This window comes from Danio rerio, chromosome 4, assembly GCF_049306965.1.
Source record: "Danio rerio strain Tuebingen ecotype United States chromosome 4, GRCz12tu, whole genome shotgun sequence".
Lineage (NCBI taxonomy): Eukaryota > Metazoa > Chordata > Actinopteri > Cypriniformes > Danionidae > Danio > Danio rerio.
The window spans coordinates 38562504-38574679 of NC_133179.1; the positions used below are offsets into that span (position 1 = coordinate 38562504).

At 51.5% G+C, this 12176-nt stretch overlaps 69 non-coding genes across 69 annotated transcripts; all 69 read right to left on the reverse strand.

Moving 5' to 3' along the window:
• On the reverse strand, positions 1-119 carry LOC137491593 (5S ribosomal RNA). Its single transcript, XR_011011565.1, has one exon. It is a non-coding gene; the product is annotated as a 5S ribosomal RNA (ribosomal RNA).
• A 58-nt stretch (positions 120-177) lies between these two features.
• On the reverse strand, positions 178-296 carry LOC137491595 (5S ribosomal RNA). The gene has a single exon (XR_011011567.1). It is a non-coding gene; the product is annotated as a 5S ribosomal RNA (ribosomal RNA).
• A 58-nt stretch (positions 297-354) lies between these two features.
• On the reverse strand, positions 355-473 carry LOC137493637 (5S ribosomal RNA). The gene has a single exon (XR_011013612.2). It is a non-coding gene; the product is annotated as a 5S ribosomal RNA (ribosomal RNA).
• Positions 474-531: 58 nt separating this feature from the next.
• LOC137491596 (5S ribosomal RNA) lies at positions 532-650 on the reverse strand. Its single transcript, XR_011011568.1, has one exon. It is a non-coding gene; the product is annotated as a 5S ribosomal RNA (ribosomal RNA).
• Positions 651-708: 58 nt separating this feature from the next.
• LOC137491597 (5S ribosomal RNA) lies at positions 709-827 on the reverse strand. Its single transcript, XR_011011569.1, has one exon. It is a non-coding gene; the product is annotated as a 5S ribosomal RNA (ribosomal RNA).
• A 58-nt stretch (positions 828-885) lies between these two features.
• LOC137491598 (5S ribosomal RNA) lies at positions 886-1004 on the reverse strand. Its single transcript, XR_011011570.1, has one exon. It is a non-coding gene; the product is annotated as a 5S ribosomal RNA (ribosomal RNA).
• A 58-nt stretch (positions 1005-1062) lies between these two features.
• LOC137491599 (5S ribosomal RNA) lies at positions 1063-1181 on the reverse strand. Its single transcript, XR_011011571.1, has one exon. It is a non-coding gene; the product is annotated as a 5S ribosomal RNA (ribosomal RNA).
• A 58-nt stretch (positions 1182-1239) lies between these two features.
• LOC137491600 (5S ribosomal RNA) lies at positions 1240-1358 on the reverse strand. The gene has a single exon (XR_011011572.1). It is a non-coding gene; the product is annotated as a 5S ribosomal RNA (ribosomal RNA).
• Positions 1359-1416: 58 nt separating this feature from the next.
• On the reverse strand, positions 1417-1535 carry LOC137491601 (5S ribosomal RNA). The gene has a single exon (XR_011011573.1). It is a non-coding gene; the product is annotated as a 5S ribosomal RNA (ribosomal RNA).
• A 58-nt stretch (positions 1536-1593) lies between these two features.
• On the reverse strand, positions 1594-1712 carry LOC137491602 (5S ribosomal RNA). Its single transcript, XR_011011574.1, has one exon. It is a non-coding gene; the product is annotated as a 5S ribosomal RNA (ribosomal RNA).
• Positions 1713-1770: 58 nt separating this feature from the next.
• On the reverse strand, positions 1771-1889 carry LOC137491603 (5S ribosomal RNA). Its single transcript, XR_011011575.1, has one exon. It is a non-coding gene; the product is annotated as a 5S ribosomal RNA (ribosomal RNA).
• Positions 1890-1947: 58 nt separating this feature from the next.
• On the reverse strand, positions 1948-2066 carry LOC137491604 (5S ribosomal RNA). The gene has a single exon (XR_011011576.1). It is a non-coding gene; the product is annotated as a 5S ribosomal RNA (ribosomal RNA).
• Positions 2067-2124: 58 nt separating this feature from the next.
• LOC137491606 (5S ribosomal RNA) lies at positions 2125-2243 on the reverse strand. Its single transcript, XR_011011578.1, has one exon. It is a non-coding gene; the product is annotated as a 5S ribosomal RNA (ribosomal RNA).
• Positions 2244-2301: 58 nt separating this feature from the next.
• On the reverse strand, positions 2302-2420 carry LOC137491607 (5S ribosomal RNA). The gene has a single exon (XR_011011579.1). It is a non-coding gene; the product is annotated as a 5S ribosomal RNA (ribosomal RNA).
• Positions 2421-2478: 58 nt separating this feature from the next.
• On the reverse strand, positions 2479-2597 carry LOC137491608 (5S ribosomal RNA). The gene has a single exon (XR_011011580.1). It is a non-coding gene; the product is annotated as a 5S ribosomal RNA (ribosomal RNA).
• A 58-nt stretch (positions 2598-2655) lies between these two features.
• Positions 2656-2774, reverse strand: LOC137493827 (5S ribosomal RNA). The gene has a single exon (XR_011013801.2). It is a non-coding gene; the product is annotated as a 5S ribosomal RNA (ribosomal RNA).
• A 58-nt stretch (positions 2775-2832) lies between these two features.
• LOC137491609 (5S ribosomal RNA) lies at positions 2833-2951 on the reverse strand. The gene has a single exon (XR_011011581.1). It is a non-coding gene; the product is annotated as a 5S ribosomal RNA (ribosomal RNA).
• Positions 2952-3009: 58 nt separating this feature from the next.
• On the reverse strand, positions 3010-3128 carry LOC137491610 (5S ribosomal RNA). The gene has a single exon (XR_011011582.1). It is a non-coding gene; the product is annotated as a 5S ribosomal RNA (ribosomal RNA).
• A 58-nt stretch (positions 3129-3186) lies between these two features.
• LOC137491611 (5S ribosomal RNA) lies at positions 3187-3305 on the reverse strand. The gene has a single exon (XR_011011583.1). It is a non-coding gene; the product is annotated as a 5S ribosomal RNA (ribosomal RNA).
• A 58-nt stretch (positions 3306-3363) lies between these two features.
• LOC137491612 (5S ribosomal RNA) lies at positions 3364-3482 on the reverse strand. The gene has a single exon (XR_011011584.1). It is a non-coding gene; the product is annotated as a 5S ribosomal RNA (ribosomal RNA).
• A 58-nt stretch (positions 3483-3540) lies between these two features.
• On the reverse strand, positions 3541-3659 carry LOC137491613 (5S ribosomal RNA). The gene has a single exon (XR_011011585.1). It is a non-coding gene; the product is annotated as a 5S ribosomal RNA (ribosomal RNA).
• Positions 3660-3717: 58 nt separating this feature from the next.
• On the reverse strand, positions 3718-3836 carry LOC137491614 (5S ribosomal RNA). Its single transcript, XR_011011586.1, has one exon. It is a non-coding gene; the product is annotated as a 5S ribosomal RNA (ribosomal RNA).
• Positions 3837-3894: 58 nt separating this feature from the next.
• LOC137491615 (5S ribosomal RNA) lies at positions 3895-4013 on the reverse strand. The gene has a single exon (XR_011011587.1). It is a non-coding gene; the product is annotated as a 5S ribosomal RNA (ribosomal RNA).
• Positions 4014-4071: 58 nt separating this feature from the next.
• Positions 4072-4190, reverse strand: LOC137491617 (5S ribosomal RNA). The gene has a single exon (XR_011011589.1). It is a non-coding gene; the product is annotated as a 5S ribosomal RNA (ribosomal RNA).
• A 58-nt stretch (positions 4191-4248) lies between these two features.
• LOC137491618 (5S ribosomal RNA) lies at positions 4249-4367 on the reverse strand. The gene has a single exon (XR_011011590.1). It is a non-coding gene; the product is annotated as a 5S ribosomal RNA (ribosomal RNA).
• Positions 4368-4425: 58 nt separating this feature from the next.
• On the reverse strand, positions 4426-4544 carry LOC137491619 (5S ribosomal RNA). The gene has a single exon (XR_011011591.1). It is a non-coding gene; the product is annotated as a 5S ribosomal RNA (ribosomal RNA).
• A 58-nt stretch (positions 4545-4602) lies between these two features.
• Positions 4603-4721, reverse strand: LOC137491620 (5S ribosomal RNA). The gene has a single exon (XR_011011592.1). It is a non-coding gene; the product is annotated as a 5S ribosomal RNA (ribosomal RNA).
• Positions 4722-4779: 58 nt separating this feature from the next.
• LOC137491621 (5S ribosomal RNA) lies at positions 4780-4898 on the reverse strand. Its single transcript, XR_011011593.1, has one exon. It is a non-coding gene; the product is annotated as a 5S ribosomal RNA (ribosomal RNA).
• Positions 4899-4956: 58 nt separating this feature from the next.
• LOC137491622 (5S ribosomal RNA) lies at positions 4957-5075 on the reverse strand. Its single transcript, XR_011011594.1, has one exon. It is a non-coding gene; the product is annotated as a 5S ribosomal RNA (ribosomal RNA).
• A 58-nt stretch (positions 5076-5133) lies between these two features.
• Positions 5134-5252, reverse strand: LOC137491623 (5S ribosomal RNA). The gene has a single exon (XR_011011595.1). It is a non-coding gene; the product is annotated as a 5S ribosomal RNA (ribosomal RNA).
• Positions 5253-5310: 58 nt separating this feature from the next.
• LOC137491624 (5S ribosomal RNA) lies at positions 5311-5429 on the reverse strand. The gene has a single exon (XR_011011596.1). It is a non-coding gene; the product is annotated as a 5S ribosomal RNA (ribosomal RNA).
• Positions 5430-5487: 58 nt separating this feature from the next.
• On the reverse strand, positions 5488-5606 carry LOC137491625 (5S ribosomal RNA). The gene has a single exon (XR_011011597.1). It is a non-coding gene; the product is annotated as a 5S ribosomal RNA (ribosomal RNA).
• Positions 5607-5664: 58 nt separating this feature from the next.
• LOC137491626 (5S ribosomal RNA) lies at positions 5665-5783 on the reverse strand. The gene has a single exon (XR_011011598.1). It is a non-coding gene; the product is annotated as a 5S ribosomal RNA (ribosomal RNA).
• Positions 5784-5841: 58 nt separating this feature from the next.
• On the reverse strand, positions 5842-5960 carry LOC137493675 (5S ribosomal RNA). Its single transcript, XR_011013650.2, has one exon. It is a non-coding gene; the product is annotated as a 5S ribosomal RNA (ribosomal RNA).
• A 58-nt stretch (positions 5961-6018) lies between these two features.
• Positions 6019-6137, reverse strand: LOC137493906 (5S ribosomal RNA). The gene has a single exon (XR_011013881.2). It is a non-coding gene; the product is annotated as a 5S ribosomal RNA (ribosomal RNA).
• Positions 6138-6195: 58 nt separating this feature from the next.
• Positions 6196-6314, reverse strand: LOC137491628 (5S ribosomal RNA). Its single transcript, XR_011011600.1, has one exon. It is a non-coding gene; the product is annotated as a 5S ribosomal RNA (ribosomal RNA).
• A 58-nt stretch (positions 6315-6372) lies between these two features.
• Positions 6373-6491, reverse strand: LOC137491629 (5S ribosomal RNA). Its single transcript, XR_011011601.1, has one exon. It is a non-coding gene; the product is annotated as a 5S ribosomal RNA (ribosomal RNA).
• A 58-nt stretch (positions 6492-6549) lies between these two features.
• Positions 6550-6668, reverse strand: LOC137491630 (5S ribosomal RNA). Its single transcript, XR_011011602.1, has one exon. It is a non-coding gene; the product is annotated as a 5S ribosomal RNA (ribosomal RNA).
• Positions 6669-6726: 58 nt separating this feature from the next.
• On the reverse strand, positions 6727-6845 carry LOC137491631 (5S ribosomal RNA). The gene has a single exon (XR_011011603.1). It is a non-coding gene; the product is annotated as a 5S ribosomal RNA (ribosomal RNA).
• Positions 6846-6903: 58 nt separating this feature from the next.
• On the reverse strand, positions 6904-7022 carry LOC137491632 (5S ribosomal RNA). The gene has a single exon (XR_011011604.1). It is a non-coding gene; the product is annotated as a 5S ribosomal RNA (ribosomal RNA).
• Positions 7023-7080: 58 nt separating this feature from the next.
• LOC141383014 (5S ribosomal RNA) lies at positions 7081-7199 on the reverse strand. Its single transcript, XR_012403976.1, has one exon. It is a non-coding gene; the product is annotated as a 5S ribosomal RNA (ribosomal RNA).
• A 58-nt stretch (positions 7200-7257) lies between these two features.
• On the reverse strand, positions 7258-7376 carry LOC141383020 (5S ribosomal RNA). Its single transcript, XR_012403982.1, has one exon. It is a non-coding gene; the product is annotated as a 5S ribosomal RNA (ribosomal RNA).
• A 58-nt stretch (positions 7377-7434) lies between these two features.
• On the reverse strand, positions 7435-7553 carry LOC141383021 (5S ribosomal RNA). Its single transcript, XR_012403983.1, has one exon. It is a non-coding gene; the product is annotated as a 5S ribosomal RNA (ribosomal RNA).
• Positions 7554-7611: 58 nt separating this feature from the next.
• Positions 7612-7730, reverse strand: LOC141383026 (5S ribosomal RNA). Its single transcript, XR_012403991.1, has one exon. It is a non-coding gene; the product is annotated as a 5S ribosomal RNA (ribosomal RNA).
• A 58-nt stretch (positions 7731-7788) lies between these two features.
• LOC141383031 (5S ribosomal RNA) lies at positions 7789-7907 on the reverse strand. Its single transcript, XR_012403996.1, has one exon. It is a non-coding gene; the product is annotated as a 5S ribosomal RNA (ribosomal RNA).
• Positions 7908-7965: 58 nt separating this feature from the next.
• LOC141383032 (5S ribosomal RNA) lies at positions 7966-8084 on the reverse strand. Its single transcript, XR_012403997.1, has one exon. It is a non-coding gene; the product is annotated as a 5S ribosomal RNA (ribosomal RNA).
• A 58-nt stretch (positions 8085-8142) lies between these two features.
• LOC141383040 (5S ribosomal RNA) lies at positions 8143-8261 on the reverse strand. The gene has a single exon (XR_012404005.1). It is a non-coding gene; the product is annotated as a 5S ribosomal RNA (ribosomal RNA).
• A 58-nt stretch (positions 8262-8319) lies between these two features.
• LOC141383050 (5S ribosomal RNA) lies at positions 8320-8438 on the reverse strand. Its single transcript, XR_012404015.1, has one exon. It is a non-coding gene; the product is annotated as a 5S ribosomal RNA (ribosomal RNA).
• A 58-nt stretch (positions 8439-8496) lies between these two features.
• Positions 8497-8615, reverse strand: LOC141383057 (5S ribosomal RNA). Its single transcript, XR_012404022.1, has one exon. It is a non-coding gene; the product is annotated as a 5S ribosomal RNA (ribosomal RNA).
• A 58-nt stretch (positions 8616-8673) lies between these two features.
• On the reverse strand, positions 8674-8792 carry LOC137492370 (5S ribosomal RNA). The gene has a single exon (XR_011012343.1). It is a non-coding gene; the product is annotated as a 5S ribosomal RNA (ribosomal RNA).
• Positions 8793-8850: 58 nt separating this feature from the next.
• LOC141383064 (5S ribosomal RNA) lies at positions 8851-8969 on the reverse strand. Its single transcript, XR_012404029.1, has one exon. It is a non-coding gene; the product is annotated as a 5S ribosomal RNA (ribosomal RNA).
• Positions 8970-9027: 58 nt separating this feature from the next.
• Positions 9028-9146, reverse strand: LOC141383070 (5S ribosomal RNA). The gene has a single exon (XR_012404036.1). It is a non-coding gene; the product is annotated as a 5S ribosomal RNA (ribosomal RNA).
• A 58-nt stretch (positions 9147-9204) lies between these two features.
• LOC141383079 (5S ribosomal RNA) lies at positions 9205-9323 on the reverse strand. The gene has a single exon (XR_012404045.1). It is a non-coding gene; the product is annotated as a 5S ribosomal RNA (ribosomal RNA).
• A 58-nt stretch (positions 9324-9381) lies between these two features.
• LOC141383090 (5S ribosomal RNA) lies at positions 9382-9500 on the reverse strand. The gene has a single exon (XR_012404056.1). It is a non-coding gene; the product is annotated as a 5S ribosomal RNA (ribosomal RNA).
• A 58-nt stretch (positions 9501-9558) lies between these two features.
• LOC141383101 (5S ribosomal RNA) lies at positions 9559-9677 on the reverse strand. The gene has a single exon (XR_012404067.1). It is a non-coding gene; the product is annotated as a 5S ribosomal RNA (ribosomal RNA).
• Positions 9678-9735: 58 nt separating this feature from the next.
• On the reverse strand, positions 9736-9854 carry LOC141383104 (5S ribosomal RNA). Its single transcript, XR_012404070.1, has one exon. It is a non-coding gene; the product is annotated as a 5S ribosomal RNA (ribosomal RNA).
• A 58-nt stretch (positions 9855-9912) lies between these two features.
• LOC141383111 (5S ribosomal RNA) lies at positions 9913-10031 on the reverse strand. The gene has a single exon (XR_012404077.1). It is a non-coding gene; the product is annotated as a 5S ribosomal RNA (ribosomal RNA).
• A 58-nt stretch (positions 10032-10089) lies between these two features.
• On the reverse strand, positions 10090-10208 carry LOC141383120 (5S ribosomal RNA). Its single transcript, XR_012404088.1, has one exon. It is a non-coding gene; the product is annotated as a 5S ribosomal RNA (ribosomal RNA).
• A 58-nt stretch (positions 10209-10266) lies between these two features.
• Positions 10267-10385, reverse strand: LOC141383130 (5S ribosomal RNA). The gene has a single exon (XR_012404101.1). It is a non-coding gene; the product is annotated as a 5S ribosomal RNA (ribosomal RNA).
• A 58-nt stretch (positions 10386-10443) lies between these two features.
• LOC141383137 (5S ribosomal RNA) lies at positions 10444-10562 on the reverse strand. Its single transcript, XR_012404111.1, has one exon. It is a non-coding gene; the product is annotated as a 5S ribosomal RNA (ribosomal RNA).
• A 58-nt stretch (positions 10563-10620) lies between these two features.
• On the reverse strand, positions 10621-10739 carry LOC141383141 (5S ribosomal RNA). The gene has a single exon (XR_012404115.1). It is a non-coding gene; the product is annotated as a 5S ribosomal RNA (ribosomal RNA).
• A 58-nt stretch (positions 10740-10797) lies between these two features.
• Positions 10798-10916, reverse strand: LOC141383149 (5S ribosomal RNA). The gene has a single exon (XR_012404125.1). It is a non-coding gene; the product is annotated as a 5S ribosomal RNA (ribosomal RNA).
• Positions 10917-10974: 58 nt separating this feature from the next.
• LOC141383153 (5S ribosomal RNA) lies at positions 10975-11093 on the reverse strand. Its single transcript, XR_012404129.1, has one exon. It is a non-coding gene; the product is annotated as a 5S ribosomal RNA (ribosomal RNA).
• Positions 11094-11151: 58 nt separating this feature from the next.
• Positions 11152-11270, reverse strand: LOC141383158 (5S ribosomal RNA). Its single transcript, XR_012404134.1, has one exon. It is a non-coding gene; the product is annotated as a 5S ribosomal RNA (ribosomal RNA).
• A 58-nt stretch (positions 11271-11328) lies between these two features.
• LOC141383161 (5S ribosomal RNA) lies at positions 11329-11447 on the reverse strand. Its single transcript, XR_012404137.1, has one exon. It is a non-coding gene; the product is annotated as a 5S ribosomal RNA (ribosomal RNA).
• A 58-nt stretch (positions 11448-11505) lies between these two features.
• On the reverse strand, positions 11506-11624 carry LOC141383162 (5S ribosomal RNA). Its single transcript, XR_012404138.1, has one exon. It is a non-coding gene; the product is annotated as a 5S ribosomal RNA (ribosomal RNA).
• Positions 11625-11682: 58 nt separating this feature from the next.
• On the reverse strand, positions 11683-11801 carry LOC141383163 (5S ribosomal RNA). The gene has a single exon (XR_012404139.1). It is a non-coding gene; the product is annotated as a 5S ribosomal RNA (ribosomal RNA).
• A 58-nt stretch (positions 11802-11859) lies between these two features.
• LOC141383164 (5S ribosomal RNA) lies at positions 11860-11978 on the reverse strand. Its single transcript, XR_012404151.1, has one exon. It is a non-coding gene; the product is annotated as a 5S ribosomal RNA (ribosomal RNA).
• A 58-nt stretch (positions 11979-12036) lies between these two features.
• LOC141383165 (5S ribosomal RNA) lies at positions 12037-12155 on the reverse strand. The gene has a single exon (XR_012404162.1). It is a non-coding gene; the product is annotated as a 5S ribosomal RNA (ribosomal RNA).
• Positions 12156-12176: the final 21 nt, after the last annotated feature.

The following is a 12176-nucleotide window of genomic DNA, read 5'->3' on the forward strand; positions in this document are numbered from 1 at the left end:
AGCTTACAGCACCTGGTATTCCCAGGCGGTCTCCCATCCAAGTACTAACCAGGCCCGACCCTGCTTTACTTCCGAGTTCAGATGAGATCGGGCATTTCCAGGGTGGTATGGCCGTAAGCGAAAGAGGCTGTCAAGCGTTGGCTATTTAAATCAGCTGCCAAATGAAGCACTTCGAAAAGCTTACAGCACCTGGTATTCCCAGGCGGTCTCCCATCCAAGTACTAACCAGGCCCGACCCTGCTTTACTTCCGAGTTCAGATGAGATCGGGCATTTCCAGGGTGGTATGGCCGTAAGCGAAAGAGGCTGTCAAGCGTTGGCTATTTAAATCAGCTGCCAAATGAAGCACTTCGAAAAGCTTACAGCACCTGGTATTCCCAGGCGGTCTCCCATCCAAGTACTAACCAGGCCCGACCCTGCTTTACTTCCGAGTTCAGATGAGATCGGGCATTTCCAGGGTGGTATGGCCGTAAGCGAAAGAGGCTGTCAAGCGTTGGCTATTTAAATCAGCTGCCAAATGAAGCACTTCGAAAAGCTTACAGCACCTGGTATTCCCAGGCGGTCTCCCATCCAAGTACTAACCAGGCCCGACCCTGCTTTACTTCCGAGTTCAGATGAGATCGGGCATTTCCAGGGTGGTATGGCCGTAAGCGAAAGAGGCTGTCAAGCGTTGGCTATTTAAATCAGCTGCCAAATGAAGCACTTCGAAAAGCTTACAGCACCTGGTATTCCCAGGCGGTCTCCCATCCAAGTACTAACCAGGCCCGACCCTGCTTTACTTCCGAGTTCAGATGAGATCGGGCATTTCCAGGGTGGTATGGCCGTAAGCGAAAGAGGCTGTCAAGCGTTGGCTATTTAAATCAGCTGCCAAATGAAGCACTTCGAAAAGCTTACAGCACCTGGTATTCCCAGGCGGTCTCCCATCCAAGTACTAACCAGGCCCGACCCTGCTTTACTTCCGAGTTCAGATGAGATCGGGCATTTCCAGGGTGGTATGGCCGTAAGCGAAAGAGGCTGTCAAGCGTTGGCTATTTAAATCAGCTGCCAAATGAAGCACTTCGAAAAGCTTACAGCACCTGGTATTCCCAGGCGGTCTCCCATCCAAGTACTAACCAGGCCCGACCCTGCTTTACTTCCGAGTTCAGATGAGATCGGGCATTTCCAGGGTGGTATGGCCGTAAGCGAAAGAGGCTGTCAAGCGTTGGCTATTTAAATCAGCTGCCAAATGAAGCACTTCGAAAAGCTTACAGCACCTGGTATTCCCAGGCGGTCTCCCATCCAAGTACTAACCAGGCCCGACCCTGCTTTACTTCCGAGTTCAGATGAGATCGGGCATTTCCAGGGTGGTATGGCCGTAAGCGAAAGAGGCTGTCAAGCGTTGGCTATTTAAATCAGCTGCCAAATGAAGCACTTCGAAAAGCTTACAGCACCTGGTATTCCCAGGCGGTCTCCCATCCAAGTACTAACCAGGCCCGACCCTGCTTTACTTCCGAGTTCAGATGAGATCGGGCATTTCCAGGGTGGTATGGCCGTAAGCGAAAGAGGCTGTCAAGCGTTGGCTATTTAAATCAGCTGCCAAATGAAGCACTTCGAAAAGCTTACAGCACCTGGTATTCCCAGGCGGTCTCCCATCCAAGTACTAACCAGGCCCGACCCTGCTTTACTTCCGAGTTCAGATGAGATCGGGCATTTCCAGGGTGGTATGGCCGTAAGCGAAAGAGGCTGTCAAGCGTTGGCTATTTAAATCAGCTGCCAAATGAAGCACTTCGAAAAGCTTACAGCACCTGGTATTCCCAGGCGGTCTCCCATCCAAGTACTAACCAGGCCCGACCCTGCTTTACTTCCGAGTTCAGATGAGATCGGGCATTTCCAGGGTGGTATGGCCGTAAGCGAAAGAGGCTGTCAAGCGTTGGCTATTTAAATCAGCTGCCAAATGAAGCACTTCGAAAAGCTTACAGCACCTGGTATTCCCAGGCGGTCTCCCATCCAAGTACTAACCAGGCCCGACCCTGCTTTACTTCCGAGTTCAGATGAGATCGGGCATTTCCAGGGTGGTATGGCCGTAAGCGAAAGAGGCTGTCAAGCGTTGGCTATTTAAATCAGCTGCCAAATGAAGCACTTCGAAAAGCTTACAGCACCTGGTATTCCCAGGCGGTCTCCCATCCAAGTACTAACCAGGCCCGACCCTGCTTTACTTCCGAGTTCAGATGAGATCGGGCATTTCCAGGGTGGTATGGCCGTAAGCGAAAGAGGCTGTCAAGCGTTGGCTATTTAAATCAGCTGCCAAATGAAGCACTTCGAAAAGCTTACAGCACCTGGTATTCCCAGGCGGTCTCCCATCCAAGTACTAACCAGGCCCGACCCTGCTTTACTTCCGAGTTCAGATGAGATCGGGCATTTCCAGGGTGGTATGGCCGTAAGCGAAAGAGGCTGTCAAGCGTTGGCTATTTAAATCAGCTGCCAAATGAAGCACTTCGAAAAGCTTACAGCACCTGGTATTCCCAGGCGGTCTCCCATCCAAGTACTAACCAGGCCCGACCCTGCTTTACTTCCGAGTTCAGATGAGATCGGGCATTTCCAGGGTGGTATGGCCGTAAGCGAAAGAGGCTGTCAAGCGTTGGCTATTTAAATCAGCTGCCAAATGAAGCACTTCGAAAAGCTTACAGCACCTGGTATTCCCAGGCGGTCTCCCATCCAAGTACTAACCAGGCCCGACCCTGCTTTACTTCCGAGTTCAGATGAGATCGGGCATTTCCAGGGTGGTATGGCCGTAAGCGAAAGAGGCTGTCAAGCGTTGGCTATTTAAATCAGCTGCCAAATGAAGCACTTCGAAAAGCTTACAGCACCTGGTATTCCCAGGCGGTCTCCCATCCAAGTACTAACCAGGCCCGACCCTGCTTTACTTCCGAGTTCAGATGAGATCGGGCATTTCCAGGGTGGTATGGCCGTAAGCGAAAGAGGCTGTCAAGCGTTGGCTATTTAAATCAGCTGCCAAATGAAGCACTTCGAAAAGCTTACAGCACCTGGTATTCCCAGGCGGTCTCCCATCCAAGTACTAACCAGGCCCGACCCTGCTTTACTTCCGAGTTCAGATGAGATCGGGCATTTCCAGGGTGGTATGGCCGTAAGCGAAAGAGGCTGTCAAGCGTTGGCTATTTAAATCAGCTGCCAAATGAAGCACTTCGAAAAGCTTACAGCACCTGGTATTCCCAGGCGGTCTCCCATCCAAGTACTAACCAGGCCCGACCCTGCTTTACTTCCGAGTTCAGATGAGATCGGGCATTTCCAGGGTGGTATGGCCGTAAGCGAAAGAGGCTGTCAAGCGTTGGCTATTTAAATCAGCTGCCAAATGAAGCACTTCGAAAAGCTTACAGCACCTGGTATTCCCAGGCGGTCTCCCATCCAAGTACTAACCAGGCCCGACCCTGCTTTACTTCCGAGTTCAGATGAGATCGGGCATTTCCAGGGTGGTATGGCCGTAAGCGAAAGAGGCTGTCAAGCGTTGGCTATTTAAATCAGCTGCCAAATGAAGCACTTCGAAAAGCTTACAGCACCTGGTATTCCCAGGCGGTCTCCCATCCAAGTACTAACCAGGCCCGACCCTGCTTTACTTCCGAGTTCAGATGAGATCGGGCATTTCCAGGGTGGTATGGCCGTAAGCGAAAGAGGCTGTCAAGCGTTGGCTATTTAAATCAGCTGCCAAATGAAGCACTTCGAAAAGCTTACAGCACCTGGTATTCCCAGGCGGTCTCCCATCCAAGTACTAACCAGGCCCGACCCTGCTTTACTTCCGAGTTCAGATGAGATCGGGCATTTCCAGGGTGGTATGGCCGTAAGCGAAAGAGGCTGTCAAGCGTTGGCTATTTAAATCAGCTGCCAAATGAAGCACTTCGAAAAGCTTACAGCACCTGGTATTCCCAGGCGGTCTCCCATCCAAGTACTAACCAGGCCCGACCCTGCTTTACTTCCGAGTTCAGATGAGATCGGGCATTTCCAGGGTGGTATGGCCGTAAGCGAAAGAGGCTGTCAAGCGTTGGCTATTTAAATCAGCTGCCAAATGAAGCACTTCGAAAAGCTTACAGCACCTGGTATTCCCAGGCGGTCTCCCATCCAAGTACTAACCAGGCCCGACCCTGCTTTACTTCCGAGTTCAGATGAGATCGGGCATTTCCAGGGTGGTATGGCCGTAAGCGAAAGAGGCTGTCAAGCGTTGGCTATTTAAATCAGCTGCCAAATGAAGCACTTCGAAAAGCTTACAGCACCTGGTATTCCCAGGCGGTCTCCCATCCAAGTACTAACCAGGCCCGACCCTGCTTTACTTCCGAGTTCAGATGAGATCGGGCATTTCCAGGGTGGTATGGCCGTAAGCGAAAGAGGCTGTCAAGCGTTGGCTATTTAAATCAGCTGCCAAATGAAGCACTTCGAAAAGCTTACAGCACCTGGTATTCCCAGGCGGTCTCCCATCCAAGTACTAACCAGGCCCGACCCTGCTTTACTTCCGAGTTCAGATGAGATCGGGCATTTCCAGGGTGGTATGGCCGTAAGCGAAAGAGGCTGTCAAGCGTTGGCTATTTAAATCAGCTGCCAAATGAAGCACTTCGAAAAGCTTACAGCACCTGGTATTCCCAGGCGGTCTCCCATCCAAGTACTAACCAGGCCCGACCCTGCTTTACTTCCGAGTTCAGATGAGATCGGGCATTTCCAGGGTGGTATGGCCGTAAGCGAAAGAGGCTGTCAAGCGTTGGCTATTTAAATCAGCTGCCAAATGAAGCACTTCGAAAAGCTTACAGCACCTGGTATTCCCAGGCGGTCTCCCATCCAAGTACTAACCAGGCCCGACCCTGCTTTACTTCCGAGTTCAGATGAGATCGGGCATTTCCAGGGTGGTATGGCCGTAAGCGAAAGAGGCTGTCAAGCGTTGGCTATTTAAATCAGCTGCCAAATGAAGCACTTCGAAAAGCTTACAGCACCTGGTATTCCCAGGCGGTCTCCCATCCAAGTACTAACCAGGCCCGACCCTGCTTTACTTCCGAGTTCAGATGAGATCGGGCATTTCCAGGGTGGTATGGCCGTAAGCGAAAGAGGCTGTCAAGCGTTGGCTATTTAAATCAGCTGCCAAATGAAGCACTTCGAAAAGCTTACAGCACCTGGTATTCCCAGGCGGTCTCCCATCCAAGTACTAACCAGGCCCGACCCTGCTTTACTTCCGAGTTCAGATGAGATCGGGCATTTCCAGGGTGGTATGGCCGTAAGCGAAAGAGGCTGTCAAGCGTTGGCTATTTAAATCAGCTGCCAAATGAAGCACTTCGAAAAGCTTACAGCACCTGGTATTCCCAGGCGGTCTCCCATCCAAGTACTAACCAGGCCCGACCCTGCTTTACTTCCGAGTTCAGATGAGATCGGGCATTTCCAGGGTGGTATGGCCGTAAGCGAAAGAGGCTGTCAAGCGTTGGCTATTTAAATCAGCTGCCAAATGAAGCACTTCGAAAAGCTTACAGCACCTGGTATTCCCAGGCGGTCTCCCATCCAAGTACTAACCAGGCCCGACCCTGCTTTACTTCCGAGTTCAGATGAGATCGGGCATTTCCAGGGTGGTATGGCCGTAAGCGAAAGAGGCTGTCAAGCGTTGGCTATTTAAATCAGCTGCCAAATGAAGCACTTCGAAAAGCTTACAGCACCTGGTATTCCCAGGCGGTCTCCCATCCAAGTACTAACCAGGCCCGACCCTGCTTTACTTCCGAGTTCAGATGAGATCGGGCATTTCCAGGGTGGTATGGCCGTAAGCGAAAGAGGCTGTCAAGCGTTGGCTATTTAAATCAGCTGCCAAATGAAGCACTTCGAAAAGCTTACAGCACCTGGTATTCCCAGGCGGTCTCCCATCCAAGTACTAACCAGGCCCGACCCTGCTTTACTTCCGAGTTCAGATGAGATCGGGCATTTCCAGGGTGGTATGGCCGTAAGCGAAAGAGGCTGTCAAGCGTTGGCTATTTAAATCAGCTGCCAAATGAAGCACTTCGAAAAGCTTACAGCACCTGGTATTCCCAGGCGGTCTCCCATCCAAGTACTAACCAGGCCCGACCCTGCTTTACTTCCGAGTTCAGATGAGATCGGGCATTTCCAGGGTGGTATGGCCGTAAGCGAAAGAGGCTGTCAAGCGTTGGCTATTTAAATCAGCTGCCAAATGAAGCACTTCGAAAAGCTTACAGCACCTGGTATTCCCAGGCGGTCTCCCATCCAAGTACTAACCAGGCCCGACCCTGCTTTACTTCCGAGTTCAGATGAGATCGGGCATTTCCAGGGTGGTATGGCCGTAAGCGAAAGAGGCTGTCAAGCGTTGGCTATTTAAATCAGCTGCCAAATGAAGCACTTCGAAAAGCTTACAGCACCTGGTATTCCCAGGCGGTCTCCCATCCAAGTACTAACCAGGCCCGACCCTGCTTTACTTCCGAGTTCAGATGAGATCGGGCATTTCCAGGGTGGTATGGCCGTAAGCGAAAGAGGCTGTCAAGCGTTGGCTATTTAAATCAGCTGCCAAATGAAGCACTTCGAAAAGCTTACAGCACCTGGTATTCCCAGGCGGTCTCCCATCCAAGTACTAACCAGGCCCGACCCTGCTTTACTTCCGAGTTCAGATGAGATCGGGCATTTCCAGGGTGGTATGGCCGTAAGCGAAAGAGGCTGTCAAGCGTTGGCTATTTAAATCAGCTGCCAAATGAAGCACTTCGAAAAGCTTACAGCACCTGGTATTCCCAGGCGGTCTCCCATCCAAGTACTAACCAGGCCCGACCCTGCTTTACTTCCGAGTTCAGATGAGATCGGGCATTTCCAGGGTGGTATGGCCGTAAGCGAAAGAGGCTGTCAAGCGTTGGCTATTTAAATCAGCTGCCAAATGAAGCACTTCGAAAAGCTTACAGCACCTGGTATTCCCAGGCGGTCTCCCATCCAAGTACTAACCAGGCCCGACCCTGCTTTACTTCCGAGTTCAGATGAGATCGGGCATTTCCAGGGTGGTATGGCCGTAAGCGAAAGAGGCTGTCAAGCGTTGGCTATTTAAATCAGCTGCCAAATGAAGCACTTCGAAAAGCTTACAGCACCTGGTATTCCCAGGCGGTCTCCCATCCAAGTACTAACCAGGCCCGACCCTGCTTTACTTCCGAGTTCAGATGAGATCGGGCATTTCCAGGGTGGTATGGCCGTAAGCGAAAGAGGCTGTCAAGCGTTGGCTATTTAAATCAGCTGCCAAATGAAGCACTTCGAAAAGCTTACAGCACCTGGTATTCCCAGGCGGTCTCCCATCCAAGTACTAACCAGGCCCGACCCTGCTTTACTTCCGAGTTCAGATGAGATCGGGCATTTCCAGGGTGGTATGGCCGTAAGCGAAAGAGGCTGTCAAGCGTTGGCTATTTAAATCAGCTGCCAAATGAAGCACTTCGAAAAGCTTACAGCACCTGGTATTCCCAGGCGGTCTCCCATCCAAGTACTAACCAGGCCCGACCCTGCTTTACTTCCGAGTTCAGATGAGATCGGGCATTTCCAGGGTGGTATGGCCGTAAGCGAAAGAGGCTGTCAAGCGTTGGCTATTTAAATCAGCTGCCAAATGAAGCACTTCGAAAAGCTTACAGCACCTGGTATTCCCAGGCGGTCTCCCATCCAAGTACTAACCAGGCCCGACCCTGCTTTACTTCCGAGTTCAGATGAGATCGGGCATTTCCAGGGTGGTATGGCCGTAAGCGAAAGAGGCTGTCAAGCGTTGGCTATTTAAATCAGCTGCCAAATGAAGCACTTCGAAAAGCTTACAGCACCTGGTATTCCCAGGCGGTCTCCCATCCAAGTACTAACCAGGCCCGACCCTGCTTTACTTCCGAGTTCAGATGAGATCGGGCATTTCCAGGGTGGTATGGCCGTAAGCGAAAGAGGCTGTCAAGCGTTGGCTATTTAAATCAGCTGCCAAATGAAGCACTTCGAAAAGCTTACAGCACCTGGTATTCCCAGGCGGTCTCCCATCCAAGTACTAACCAGGCCCGACCCTGCTTTACTTCCGAGTTCAGATGAGATCGGGCATTTCCAGGGTGGTATGGCCGTAAGCGAAAGAGGCTGTCAAGCGTTGGCTATTTAAATCAGCTGCCAAATGAAGCACTTCGAAAAGCTTACAGCACCTGGTATTCCCAGGCGGTCTCCCATCCAAGTACTAACCAGGCCCGACCCTGCTTTACTTCCGAGTTCAGATGAGATCGGGCATTTCCAGGGTGGTATGGCCGTAAGCGAAAGAGGCTGTCAAGCGTTGGCTATTTAAATCAGCTGCCAAATGAAGCACTTCGAAAAGCTTACAGCACCTGGTATTCCCAGGCGGTCTCCCATCCAAGTACTAACCAGGCCCGACCCTGCTTTACTTCCGAGTTCAGATGAGATCGGGCATTTCCAGGGTGGTATGGCCGTAAGCGAAAGAGGCTGTCAAGCGTTGGCTATTTAAATCAGCTGCCAAATGAAGCACTTCGAAAAGCTTACAGCACCTGGTATTCCCAGGCGGTCTCCCATCCAAGTACTAACCAGGCCCGACCCTGCTTTACTTCCGAGTTCAGATGAGATCGGGCATTTCCAGGGTGGTATGGCCGTAAGCGAAAGAGGCTGTCAAGCGTTGGCTATTTAAATCAGCTGCCAAATGAAGCACTTCGAAAAGCTTACAGCACCTGGTATTCCCAGGCGGTCTCCCATCCAAGTACTAACCAGGCCCGACCCTGCTTTACTTCCGAGTTCAGATGAGATCGGGCATTTCCAGGGTGGTATGGCCGTAAGCGAAAGAGGCTGTCAAGCGTTGGCTATTTAAATCAGCTGCCAAATGAAGCACTTCGAAAAGCTTACAGCACCTGGTATTCCCAGGCGGTCTCCCATCCAAGTACTAACCAGGCCCGACCCTGCTTTACTTCCGAGTTCAGATGAGATCGGGCATTTCCAGGGTGGTATGGCCGTAAGCGAAAGAGGCTGTCAAGCGTTGGCTATTTAAATCAGCTGCCAAATGAAGCACTTCGAAAAGCTTACAGCACCTGGTATTCCCAGGCGGTCTCCCATCCAAGTACTAACCAGGCCCGACCCTGCTTTACTTCCGAGTTCAGATGAGATCGGGCATTTCCAGGGTGGTATGGCCGTAAGCGAAAGAGGCTGTCAAGCGTTGGCTATTTAAATCAGCTGCCAAATGAAGCACTTCGAAAAGCTTACAGCACCTGGTATTCCCAGGCGGTCTCCCATCCAAGTACTAACCAGGCCCGACCCTGCTTTACTTCCGAGTTCAGATGAGATCGGGCATTTCCAGGGTGGTATGGCCGTAAGCGAAAGAGGCTGTCAAGCGTTGGCTATTTAAATCAGCTGCCAAATGAAGCACTTCGAAAAGCTTACAGCACCTGGTATTCCCAGGCGGTCTCCCATCCAAGTACTAACCAGGCCCGACCCTGCTTTACTTCCGAGTTCAGATGAGATCGGGCATTTCCAGGGTGGTATGGCCGTAAGCGAAAGAGGCTGTCAAGCGTTGGCTATTTAAATCAGCTGCCAAATGAAGCACTTCGAAAAGCTTACAGCACCTGGTATTCCCAGGCGGTCTCCCATCCAAGTACTAACCAGGCCCGACCCTGCTTTACTTCCGAGTTCAGATGAGATCGGGCATTTCCAGGGTGGTATGGCCGTAAGCGAAAGAGGCTGTCAAGCGTTGGCTATTTAAATCAGCTGCCAAATGAAGCACTTCGAAAAGCTTACAGCACCTGGTATTCCCAGGCGGTCTCCCATCCAAGTACTAACCAGGCCCGACCCTGCTTTACTTCCGAGTTCAGATGAGATCGGGCATTTCCAGGGTGGTATGGCCGTAAGCGAAAGAGGCTGTCAAGCGTTGGCTATTTAAATCAGCTGCCAAATGAAGCACTTCGAAAAGCTTACAGCACCTGGTATTCCCAGGCGGTCTCCCATCCAAGTACTAACCAGGCCCGACCCTGCTTTACTTCCGAGTTCAGATGAGATCGGGCATTTCCAGGGTGGTATGGCCGTAAGCGAAAGAGGCTGTCAAGCGTTGGCTATTTAAATCAGCTGCCAAATGAAGCACTTCGAAAAGCTTACAGCACCTGGTATTCCCAGGCGGTCTCCCATCCAAGTACTAACCAGGCCCGACCCTGCTTTACTTCCGAGTTCAGATGAGATCGGGCATTTCCAGGGTGGTATGGCCGTAAGCGAAAGAGGCTGTCAAGCGTTGGCTATTTAAATCAGCTGCCAAATGAAGCACTTCGAAAAGCTTACAGCACCTGGTATTCCCAGGCGGTCTCCCATCCAAGTACTAACCAGGCCCGACCCTGCTTTACTTCCGAGTTCAGATGAGATCGGGCATTTCCAGGGTGGTATGGCCGTAAGCGAAAGAGGCTGTCAAGCGTTGGCTATTTAAATCAGCTGCCAAATGAAGCACTTCGAAAAGCTTACAGCACCTGGTATTCCCAGGCGGTCTCCCATCCAAGTACTAACCAGGCCCGACCCTGCTTTACTTCCGAGTTCAGATGAGATCGGGCATTTCCAGGGTGGTATGGCCGTAAGCGAAAGAGGCTGTCAAGCGTTGGCTATTTAAATCAGCTGCCAAATGAAGCACTTCGAAAAGCTTACAGCACCTGGTATTCCCAGGCGGTCTCCCATCCAAGTACTAACCAGGCCCGACCCTGCTTTACTTCCGAGTTCAGATGAGATCGGGCATTTCCAGGGTGGTATGGCCGTAAGCGAAAGAGGCTGTCAAGCGTTGGCTATTTAAATCAGCTGCCAAATGAAGCACTTCGAAAAGCTTACAGCACCTGGTATTCCCAGGCGGTCTCCCATCCAAGTACTAACCAGGCCCGACCCTGCTTTACTTCCGAGTTCAGATGAGATCGGGCATTTCCAGGGTGGTATGGCCGTAAGCGAAAGAGGCTGTCAAGCGTTGGCTATTTAAATCAGCTGCCAAATGAAGCACTTCGAAAAGCTTACAGCACCTGGTATTCCCAGGCGGTCTCCCATCCAAGTACTAACCAGGCCCGACCCTGCTTTACTTCCGAGTTCAGATGAGATCGGGCATTTCCAGGGTGGTATGGCCGTAAGCGAAAGAGGCTGTCAAGCGTTGGCTATTTAAATCAGCTGCCAAATGAAGCACTTCGAAAAGCTTACAGCACCTGGTATTCCCAGGCGGTCTCCCATCCAAGTACTAACCAGGCCCGACCCTGCTTTACTTCCGAGTTCAGATGAGATCGGGCATTTCCAGGGTGGTATGGCCGTAAGCGAAAGAGGCTGTCAAGCGTTGGCTATTTAAATCAGCTGCCAAATGAAGCACTTCGAAAAGCTTACAGCACCTGGTATTCCCAGGCGGTCTCCCATCCAAGTACTAACCAGGCCCGACCCTGCTTTACTTCCGAGTTCAGATGAGATCGGGCATTTCCAGGGTGGTATGGCCGTAAGCGAAAGAGGCTGTCAAGCGTTGGCTATTTAAATCAGCTGCCAAATGAAGCACTTCGAAAAGCTTACAGCACCTGGTATTCCCAGGCGGTCTCCCATCCAAGTACTAACCAGGCCCGACCCTGCTTTACTTCCGAGTTCAGATGAGATCGGGCATTTCCAGGGTGGTATGGCCGTAAGCGAAAGAGGCTGTCAAGCGTTGGCTATTTAAATCAGCTGCCAAATGAAGCACTTCGAAAAGCTTACAGCACCTGGTATTCCCAGGCGGTCTCCCATCCAAGTACTAACCAGGCCCGACCCTGCTTTACTTCCGAGTTCAGATGAGATCGGGCATTTCCAGGGTGGTATGGCCGTAAGCGAAAGAGGCTGTCAAGCGTTGGCTATTTAAATCAGCTGCCAAATGAAGCACTTCGAAAAGCTTACAGCACCTGGTATTCCCAGGCGGTCTCCCATCCAAGTACTAACCAGGCCCGACCCTGCTTTACTTCCGAGTTCAGATGAGATCGGGCATTTCCAGGGTGGTATGGCCGTAAGCGAAAGAGGCTGTCAAGCGTTGGCTATTTAAATCAGCTGCCAAATGAAGCACTTCGAAAAGCTTACAGCACCTGGTATTCCCAGGCGGTCTCCCATCCAAGTACTAACCAGGCCCGACCCTGCTTTACTTCCGAGTTCAGATGAGATCGGGCATTTCCAGGGTGGTATGGCCGTAAGCGAAAGAGGCTGTCAAGCGTTG